At 44.3% G+C, this 10611-nt stretch overlaps 1 pseudogene; it reads right to left on the reverse strand.

Annotated features, from left to right (window-relative positions):
* Nucleotides 1-9678: 9678 nt before the first annotated feature.
* On the reverse strand, nt 9679-10200 carry LOC102002232 (annotated as a pseudogene).
* Nucleotides 10201-10611: the final 411 nt, after the last annotated feature.

The following is a 10611-nucleotide window of genomic DNA, read 5'->3' on the forward strand; positions in this document are numbered from 1 at the left end:
GTTCTTCTGCAGCAGACAGGAGGGGTGAATTTTAACGACTCACACCTTCAGAAGTGCCAGCTCCCTGAAGAAGGAAGGCAGGAGGCTCACCTCCCTCTATAGACACTGTGTTGCTACTTCCAGTGACAGGTTGTTGTTATTTGATGTTTCCTCCACCATTCCCTGGGCTCTGATTTATTTCAGCACAGGCCGTATGCTTATTGTGTCTAAAATCAGACATCTGCAATGACCATAGAGGTCAGTCATTTACTCAATTAATCACTAACTGAGCAGCTACTACGTAGTCACTGTGGGTTCAGGTGCTGAAGCAGTTAACAGCGAATACATTCCATGCTAGCCAGGAATCTTTACCATACTGCAAAAGAGACATTTACACACTAGGCATAATAAAGAGGACAAATGGGATGCTATGTCAGGGATGAACGTAGAAGACAGAACTTCAAAGAGTGTCCTTCGGCAATAGTTAATTTTAATTGTCAGTTTAACTGGACTTAGAATCACTGGTGAGCCAGACTTCTGGCCAGGTCTGTGAGAGGGTATTTGCAGAATTTAACTGAGGAGAGAAGATCTGCCTGGAACGTGGACAGCACCATCCAATTGGTTGGGGTCTCAGGCAAAATCAAAAAGACAAGTCTAGCTGAGCACTGGTATTCATCTCTCCCTGGTTGCAGACACAGTGTAACTAGCTTCCATTCCTGCAGCCTGGCCTTGCCAGCTGTCATGTGAGACAAAAAGGCACCCTTCCTTTCTTCTGTTACTTTTTGGTCAGGCATATTGTCACAGTGATAACAAAGATAACAAAGAAACAAAGGAATGTTTCTTGTAAGAATTCAAAGCAGAGATGGCTCCACCAGGTTAATTAGCAGGGAAAGAACATTATGGACAGACACGTGTGGAAAAACCAGACAAGTTTTAGGCACTGAGACTCATGTAGACCAAGCAAGGAGAAAAGTAAAGGAGATTGAAGAAGACACAAGGGTAAGATCTTGCAAGGTGAAGTGTTTAGGTTCTGTGAAGTTAATGATGGTTCCCATGCGGAGGAGATGTGACTTACACAAAGGATGAAATGAGAAAGAACCCAAGGGACTGCCTTAGTTACTGCTCTATTACATGGTGATGCAACATGACCAAGGCAACTTCTAAAACAATGCACTGAATTCGGTGCCCATTTACGGTGTCAGAGGGTGGGTCCACATCATCAGGTCGGGGAGTATGGAAATAGCAGGCAGGTGTGGCACCGGAGCAGTAGCTGAGAGCTTACATCCGATCCTCAGAAAGGAGCGAGAGAGAGGGAGTGGGGCCGACATGGACTTTTGACATCTCAAAGCCCATCCCCAGTGACATACCTCTTCCAAAAAGGTCACACGACCTAATCCTTCCCAAATGGTCCCACCAACTAAAGACCAAGCATTCGAACCTAGGAGCCTATGGGGGCCGTTCTCGTCCAAACCACCACAGGAACAAAAGAAGAAATGAGAAGACCAGGAAATGAATAGTATTCTGAAGAAAAGGTGATGGCAAATTGGATGAAGGTAAAAGTAGAGTAGGTAGAGATTCTGGAAAGGGGTGGCTTTAGGAGATGAAGCATTGGGAACTGAATACCCATGAGAAGTAAGCAAGGAACATGCCAGGGCTTAGCTGGAGTAACAGGGTGGGTCATTTGTGCAGTATGGTAAGGCAGGGAAAGTGAGGGATTGAGCCCTCTGACTAAAGCAAGATCTTGTATTTAGAGATGTTAAGTTGGAAAGGCAAAGTAGGCATGCAAATGGAGTCATTGTAGGGATAGTGGCTGATTTGTATCTGTAACAGATGAGAAATATATGATTGTGAATTTTGAAATAGAGAAATATCTAAATCTATGGCATTAAAGTCTTTTAGAAGAAAAGACAGAGCATAGACACACCTGGAGGTATGTGCCAAACACACATCTAACATGGCACATAATTGATTATCATTTACATTCAACTGTGGTTTTCTTATTGTTTATTGAGAAAGGATTTGATGTCACCCAGGCTAGCCTTGAACTCATTGCAACCTGATGTAGAAGGATCATCTGTCTATGTGTTACTTTTCTTGGTTAATAAAGAAACTGTCTTGGCCTTTTGATAGGCCAGCCCTTAGTTGGGTGGAGTAGACAGAACAGAATAGTGGGAGGAAGAAAGCAGAGACAGGAAGACGCCATGAAGCTGCGGCCCAAGATGGACATTGGTTAGACTCATGCTGGTAAGCCGTGAACTCGTGGTGAACACAGATTAATAGAAATGGGTTAATCAAGATGTGAAAGTTAGCCAAGAAGAGGCTAGATATAATGGGCCAGGCAGTGTTTAAATGAATACAGTTTCCATGTAATTATTTTGGGCATAAGCTAGCCAGGCAGCCGGGATCCAGGTGGGAACACAGCCCGCGGCTCCTTCTACAACAGAGTAGCACCCAACATGGTAACTAAACCACTTAAAAACCTGAGAGGGCTTAAAAAGGAGGGAGAGAGAGTTTAACACAACTTTTTGTTGGCAGCATGCTGCAGAGAAATTTCCCTGACTCGGCGGTCATAGCAGAAAAAAAGCTGCAGTTTTAAAATGCAGCTTTCTGGACTGTGCCGCCAGCACGACCTCCGTCTATAAAGTGTTTCGATGGCTTTTATGGGACTGGATGTTTGTGTTCCTGCTCAGGATTGGGAAGAACGTACTCTGAGACCATGCCAATGGCTCAGAGCTCCCTGCCTGCACCTGGGCAGCCAGCAGGATCAGGCTGAGGCAAGCGGGGGACCTTGGCAGATATCTGCCGCCATACACAGAGATGTTTCCAGGCTGCACAGTGGTCTGCCTGGCAGATTAGGCTGTAACTGAGATTTAAAAAAACTCAAAGAGTTAAAGTGCTGAGTGTGGCTCCTATCTGGAGGCAGAAAAAAAAAAGCCGCACAGTTTTAAAATGCCAGCTTTCTGAGCTATGCTTCTACTGTGACCTCTGTCTCTTGTGGGAGACAAAGAATTAGAATGGCGTTTTGTGAGTAAAATGCTTGCTTGCTTGATGGCAATGTAGACTTGCTGTGTGCCTGGAACTGTGCACAGCGTAGGGGCACCAAATGGCTGAGGCAGGAGCAGCTCCGGCTCCACTCCACCATGCTGAACTGTGCTGATCTCAGACAGGAACTATCGTAATTATCATAATAGCAGCGCAGTTAAGTTTTAGACTAGGCAGGAAACAGGCGGTACCAAATTACCCCTATGTGGCACAAGCTAAAGTTTTTAAGAAGTGCTTAACATTTTAAGAAGTGCTCCTGGATAGTAAAAAATTACAGATTCGCAATAGGAGAGATTCAAACATAAAAGACCTCTAAATGGGTTACTTTTTTGGATAGGTGTACATAGACTTGGGAGAGAGAAGAAAAAGAATATAGAGAATAAAGTTAATGCCTTAAAAAAGGGGTAAAGTCTTTAAAGAGACAGAATAAAGTAATGTGATAGAATAAAAATAAGCCACGTAAAAATGGAAAATTCACAATGTCTGGATTCTTTGTATTATTATAGTTTCTTTGAATTTTTTGACTGTAAAGGAGCTAAGTACAGAGAGACATTTCATTATATGGGCTGCCAAGCTAAACCAGAATGGTTATCATAAGGGTATTATGACTTCAGAATTTGGGTCTAAGGATATGATGCTTTCAAAAAGAGGGTCTTCTTTTGTTTTCACAGTGGATGAGACCCTGTGGATTGCTTCTATCCCAATATGGTATGATAGACCAGGCCCTCCTGAAAGATCACCATGAACACCTTCAGAAAATTATTTCACTCAACTGCCAATTGAGATGAACCTAGCAGACAGGTTACATCATGAAAGACCTAAATAACAGCGGCCCCATTCAGCACAAAGCAATTTGGAGAGAAAAAACTGTGCCCATATTCCCAAATATTGCTTATAAATGTTCTTTTACATTTAAAGGGGAATATGATATAGATATGAATAATTTGCATTGGTATGTATTTTAAGGTCAATTTTGTTATATGTATATGTATTTCTGATATTGATTAAGGTATTGTGATTGTGTAGTTCATTTAAAAATGTACTGTATAATTAGGAAATGTAGGTTGTTAATGGATAATCATCAATAATAGTCAAGCTTGTAGTCATGTTAGTTAGATTTTCTAGATATATAGAGATATATTTCAGTTAGCTAGGTATTCTTCATATCTTTCAAAGACTACAGAATATGGCATTTAATGTTTTAACAATTTAGGGCTTTTCATGACAATGAGACACATCTGCTCCTGGCAGCACCAGCTACTTCAAGAGGAAGATGGGCATCGAAAAGGCTCCTTATGGAGCTGGTTAGCCATTTGGGCAAGAAACTGTTCTTGCCTGGACTGTTGCATAAACTGGACACAGAGAACCCCTAGAGAGAGGGCTGCTAAACTTGGCTAAAGGTGAGATGGTCTTTCGGGGTTCCTGATTCATGAAAGTCTGCGAGACATTCTGCAGAACACAGCAGAAAGTGACTGAACTGTCTTTGGAATTTCCTGCTTCATGGAAATATCTGATGGATGCTGTGGGCCTGTAGGCTGAAGATGGATACCCCAATGGTACAGAGGAACTTTGGGTGACTGTCCAGGCAGCGAGATGTCTCTGTCATTTATTTCTTATTTGCTTAGGTAATATTATATCCTTCTGGAGTCTTTGATGGAATTGAAGAATGGTTAGTTATAGTTATAGTTTTCCTTTGTTATGATAAAAGATAAAATAGATCTAAATATTGTAACTGTAATTCTTATTTGATAACTGTTTTGTTATATGTAATTTTACTATGTTAAAGTTAAAGCCGTTCTTTGTTGTTTAAACAGAAAAAGGGGAAATGATGTAGGTGGGTCATCTGTCTATGTGTTACTTTCATTGGTTAATAAAGAAATTGCCTTGGCCTTTTGATAGGCCAGCCCTTAGGTGGGTGGAGTAGACAGAACAGAATTCTGGGAGGAAGAAAGCAGAGTCAAGCAGATGCCATAAAGCTCTGGCCAGAAATGGACGTAGGTTAGAATCTTCTTGGTAAGCCACAACCCCATGGTGATATACAGATTACTAGATATGGGTTAAAGCAAGATGTGAGAATTAGCCAATAACAGGCTAAAACTAATGGTCCAGGCAGTGTTAAAATGAATACAGTTTCTGTGTTATTATTTCCAGGGCTAAGCTAGCCCTGCGGGAGCCAGATGGGATGAAAAGCAGACCTGCTCACCTCATCACTACAGCAACCAAGGGTGACAATGAACTCCTGATCCCCCCACATTCACCTCCCAAAAGCTAGGATTGTGAGTGTAAGGAGCCACCCCTGGCTCTCTTTTCTTCTGTTTTTGTTGTTTTGAAACAGGACTCATTCTATATCCTAAACTGGCTGTGAACTCAGCATGTAGATAGCCCACACTGGTCCTGTACTAGAATCACAACTGTGCCTTATTTATTGTCTTAGCTTGGCCACACACCATAAAACATGTTGATCTGGGTAGACAAATGACAGCTCTGTTCTAGTTTTTACTTTATTTTGACCTGTCTGTGTATGCATCTAAACTTGAGTATTTGACTTTATCCTAGCCCTAAGATCCCTGCAGTTCCCCATAGGGAACATCTTGGGGGTCTGCAACTTCTCCCTTCCCTCTCTGAGTGGTCAGGGCCTTTGTTGCTGAGCCTCACCTGTGCATGGAGACACACCCTCCCTTAGAAGTATCTTCCATGCCTGAACTTCCCACTGTGGAGAGAAGATCAGTTAGAGCTGGCTAGAAGCAGGGCTAGTGAGTCAAAGTCAGGCCCTGTATCCCCCATCCTGCTGTTTCCTCTCTAAGCAAGGTTCATGCCTACTTTTCAGCTGTGCACCATGAGTTATATGGAAGTCGTCCTGAACCAAGACAGTCATGACCAGCAGGCCCCGCATCCCTCTTCCTGTTACCTTTTTCACTACTTCCCCCAAGACTTAGGCCATTTCTATTTTCTGCTAATGTCTCCATCCTTTCTCTGCTGGAGGAGTGAAGAAAGCCTGGGTGGGAAGGATGAGCAATTGAATAATTCTATACTTTACAGTTTTGTTGTTTTGTTTTTTAACCTCTCCTCTTCATATATAAATGCACACACACACACACACACACACACACACACACACACACACACACATACACACACACACTGCTCATCTGAGAGTGATGTTAAAGATCTCCTAAACATCAGGGCAAATTTCTTGCCAGTAGTATTCACTAGTCCCACAAGCTATCTGAAAACCCACTTGACAGTGTGAATCTTAGTCCTGATGTCCCTTTCCCTTTCAGTTAGTGGTTAAAAACCATGTGACTAATTCCTTTCTCCTCAGCTTTCCCCCTGAGCAACTGCACCAAGGAAAAACATGTGCCAAGACCCACCCCATAGGTGCATACTCTTTCTAATAAATTGTGCTGTTGAAGGTTTTGATGAGGAGAAGGAGGGTGTCAACAGCCAGATGGTGATGTTGATCTTAGCGCTGGAGAATCTGCCAGCGAGGATTCAACAGTTCTCACTGGAGGGAGGAAATATATTGGGAAAGGAACGCATTAGACATCTGTGCCCTGCAAATCAACAGCCTTCAGAAAGGGCCCTCTGTGCCAAGAAACCCATCCGCAAGAAACCCCTCTCTTTCAGAGAAGATCCCAAAGGAGCTTGCTAGCATCATAAGTTGGCAACCAGCTTCTTCTTCTCATTTTCTTGCTGGGATGAACAGGGGTGCTGTTTCCTGAATCCCTTTAGGCTTAGGAATGTGGGATCTTATACTCTCTGGTGTATTTGTGACCGGGCAGGACCAGGCAAATGGATCTGGATAGTGAGTTATTAGCAGAAGGGGGAGTTGTGGCTTCTGAACCAAAACATTAATTTTCAGTGTTCCCCCTTCCCCGAACTTTCTTTTCTCCAGCCACAATGGCCAGCATTGCAGGGCACAATGGAATTTCGCAGTGAGGGACATTAAGCTAGACCACTCCTCGTGTCCCCAGACAAAGCAACAGTAGCCTGAAGGAGAGAGAACCGTGGTTGTTCCAAGTCTCCCATATTTGGGGTTTCTCTGATATCTTTATATAACTGAGTCTATCCAAGTTGATTCAAAAGTTAGTGCCTGGGAGCAGAAAGCTGTGATAGCCAAACATTAACAATCAGCCAGGCTGTTTCCCTGACAGAACGATGGTCAGTGAAAAAGCCCTATTAAAGAGTTGCTGGAAATGTATGTCACAAGAGGCAAATGTTTGAAGAAAAAAAAACTGTAGCAACTTAGAAGGCAGATAAAATGTGGATATCTAGGAAGAGGTTCAAAAACAAACTGTTAATAGCATTGGGTGGCTACAGTTGGCTCCGAGGGAGAATGCAATGGGCCGAATAGATGAGCTGGCCGGTTAGCATGGAGAGATGAAGTGGACAAGAGAGAGTCCAGAAATGTGTAAGGGGAGGTCAGGACTGGCAAAGATAACCACTTCTTGTTCTACTCCCAATTAAGTGAGCAAATACTTAAAGGCCTTTGTGTGAGCTAGGCTGGTTAGGGCTCAGACTTGCTTCTTGGAACAAACGTTCAGAATCAAAGGTAGGGTAGAGCAAACAGGTACAAAGTCAAGGCGTCCCCGTGAGTCATTTAAATTGGACACAGTGGCACAGGGAGGAGGGAGGGAAGGAAGGGAAAAAGTGACAAAGAGACACAAGAGGGAGAACCTCTTACAGCAAACTGAAAGTATCATATTATGTACTGTTTACATTGTTTACAATGTATACATTGAGAAGAACTATACATGTATCACACATGGAGTTATTGTCACTGGGGCATTGGGAACAGAGAAGACAGCCTAAAAAAAGGCTTTCAGACAGTCTGCATCACTCAGCTTTCCGCCATTTTGATAAAAACAGCCGAGATAATCAATGTATAGGAGAGAAATGTTTATTCAGGTTTATATCTTCAGAGGGTTTAGTCCATGGTCACATGGTCACTTTGGGGCCTGGAATGGCACAGGACATCACAGTGGGAGCAGTTAGGAGACTCCACCCCAAACACCAAGAATGCAAGAAAAAGAAGAACTAAGGGCCCAGCATCCTTTTCAGTCACCTTTCGAGACTGTGACAAGAAGTCTAGCGAAGGCAGCTTGGGGAAGGGAGATATGGTTTTGTCTTACACTTAAAACTGCAGTCCATCACGGTGAGGACAACCAGGGGCAGGAATGAGGTTGTAGTCACACTGTGTTCACAGACAGGAAGCAAGGAGGGATGAATTCTGCTACTCTTCTTGCTTCTCTCTTCCTATACAGACTGAAACCCCAGCCCATGATCTTAAGCTGCTCATATTCAGGGTGGGTCTTCCCACCTCAGTTACACCTCTCTGGAAATGTTCTCACAGACACCTCCAAAGGTTTCTTCCCCCAGGGATTCCAAATTCCATCGAACTGAAAATCAGTATTATCCGTCACACCCCCAATGACCTAACTTCCTCCCATCAAGCTCCACCTCCTAAAGGTCCCACCACTCCCTCCCTGCAGTGGCAATCAAGGATGTTGGGAGAAATTTGTGATCCAAACCATAACACAGTCATTCTACCAGAGGAACCATGACCTGGACTTTTCAGGACTATTCCAAACCTCCAGGACCCTAAATGCAGATGGACAATACACAGACTGTTCAGTCCCTGAGGAAGATGCCACCAGCATCACCAATCAGCTATGGCCAGGACAGTAGCAGAAAGGAGAGCCTTTGGAGGGGGCAGTCAATGGCCAGAGAACAGTAGGCTGGCCACTCCTCTAGGCATTTCGTGATGGCTCATCATGAACCAATGACTGCTTCTCAGCCTCCTTCTCTGTCCTCCAAGTAAGAATATTGACTGCACTTGCCCTACTGTGAGTGAACAGATGGCAGACATTTTGGGGTCCTGAAACTTTAACTTAGGGGGCTTCCAGGTTCGTAACAGAACTGGAGTTCAGAACATGTTACTGTCTAAGAGAAAAACTGTGGCCACCTCATGAGTGGACGCTGGGGCTGCTTAGGCCTTTAGGAGTTAGCACATTTCCTGTGTGTGAGCCAAACCCTTCATGACCTTGGTGGTCATTGCTGCTGGTTTTGAAGGCTCTCTAGCTCTCTGCCTCGTGAGCACACTGTATGATGTGCTACTTCCGACCTTGGGAGGACCAGGTTATGCCATATATGGAATCTGATTGGCATCACTTAGTGGCCAGATAATAGCAGGGACAAATATAGAGTCTGAGCAATAACGACTCCTTTAGCGGAGTCCACCAAAGCTTCCAAACTGTGGGTTACTGCATACAACACAGCCGAGTCCTTGCTGACCAACCTGCTTAGCTGAGTTCCTCTCTATAAGATGCAGCGATAAATGTTCTATCTCCTAGCGCCAAAGAAGAGAATTGCAATTCTTTTCATGAGATCGTGGACTTCATTTCCAAAGCTTAACTTTGGCGATGCTTATTCTCATTGTCGGTTCTTTTCTCTCCCACCACACCATTCTGTAGAGAGCCCCGTGTGCGTTTATAGTTGTAAAGGTTCCTACTATTCCTTTGTTTTGTTTTGTTTTTGAAACAATACCCAGGCTGGCCTGAAACTCACTATATAGCTCAGGCTCAGGGATCCTCCTGCCTCAATCTCTTCAAAGCTTAGGATTACAGGCAGGAACCATCATGCCTGCTGTACCTGAGCTTTTTTTTTTTTTTTTTGAATTACAAAGCTACTTTTAATACTTTGGGGTGTGCCCCACAGGAATAAAAAACACTGGGAAGGGGTAACCCCCTCACCCCCAGGAGTGGCCCAGGGGTAGAGAGGCTACCTGAGGGGAAGGAAGCACAAAAGGAACCCACTGCAGACTCAGGGCAAAGGGAATGCCATCGGTGTTGGGACCTGTGAGCACTACAGGAAGAAACTCGAGCATGGTGGGACTGGTTCCAGGCACACAGGCGTAGGGCAAGAGGGTTGGACACGAAGCCACAAAGCTACTTGGGTTCCTCCTTCTTCTCGTTTGCCTTTTTCTGCTTCTGCTGCATGATCTCCGAGTCCCTGGGGGTAGAGATGATGGGGCACTCTGCTTGCGGGCGGCAGCAGAAAGCCCATCATCTCGGTGCTTTCCCTTAACCGAGTCGCTCTGCTTTTTCATGTTCTTCTGGCGGGCGAGCTCTCGCTGGTTACCGCGGGTCATGGCGACGGCAGCGGCTCCTACCTGCCTCCTTTGCATCCCCTCGTTCTGTACCTGAGCTTACTTAAGACAATGGTTTCCAAATGGATTTAACCATGGAAACCTGTTTGCCACCACCTTACATTTGGAGAGATGTGCATTCCAGAAAGCACAATTTAAGGATGAGATTGCGATGTCAAGCTTTAGAAGAGGTGATGATCATTACCTCATGCAGTGGCATTGTTTGATAGTGCCAAGGTAGGGATATGAAATGAGGACACAAATTCCAGAGTTTGGGGGCTATAATGACTGGGATCCAGATTTCTTTATTCCCTCTGTATCCGGACTACAAAACCCAAGACGTTATAAATAGCAAGTGCTTCCGGGGCAAGGAGAGAAGCCCCCTTCACTTAGGTGCTCAATAAACTGTAGCTTGTGAGGAGCCGTGAGAGACAGAAATGAAT

Source organism: Microtus ochrogaster, unplaced genomic scaffold (genome assembly GCF_000317375.1).
Source record: "Microtus ochrogaster isolate Prairie Vole_2 unplaced genomic scaffold, MicOch1.0 UNK1, whole genome shotgun sequence".
NCBI lineage: Eukaryota > Metazoa > Chordata > Mammalia > Rodentia > Cricetidae > Microtus > Microtus ochrogaster.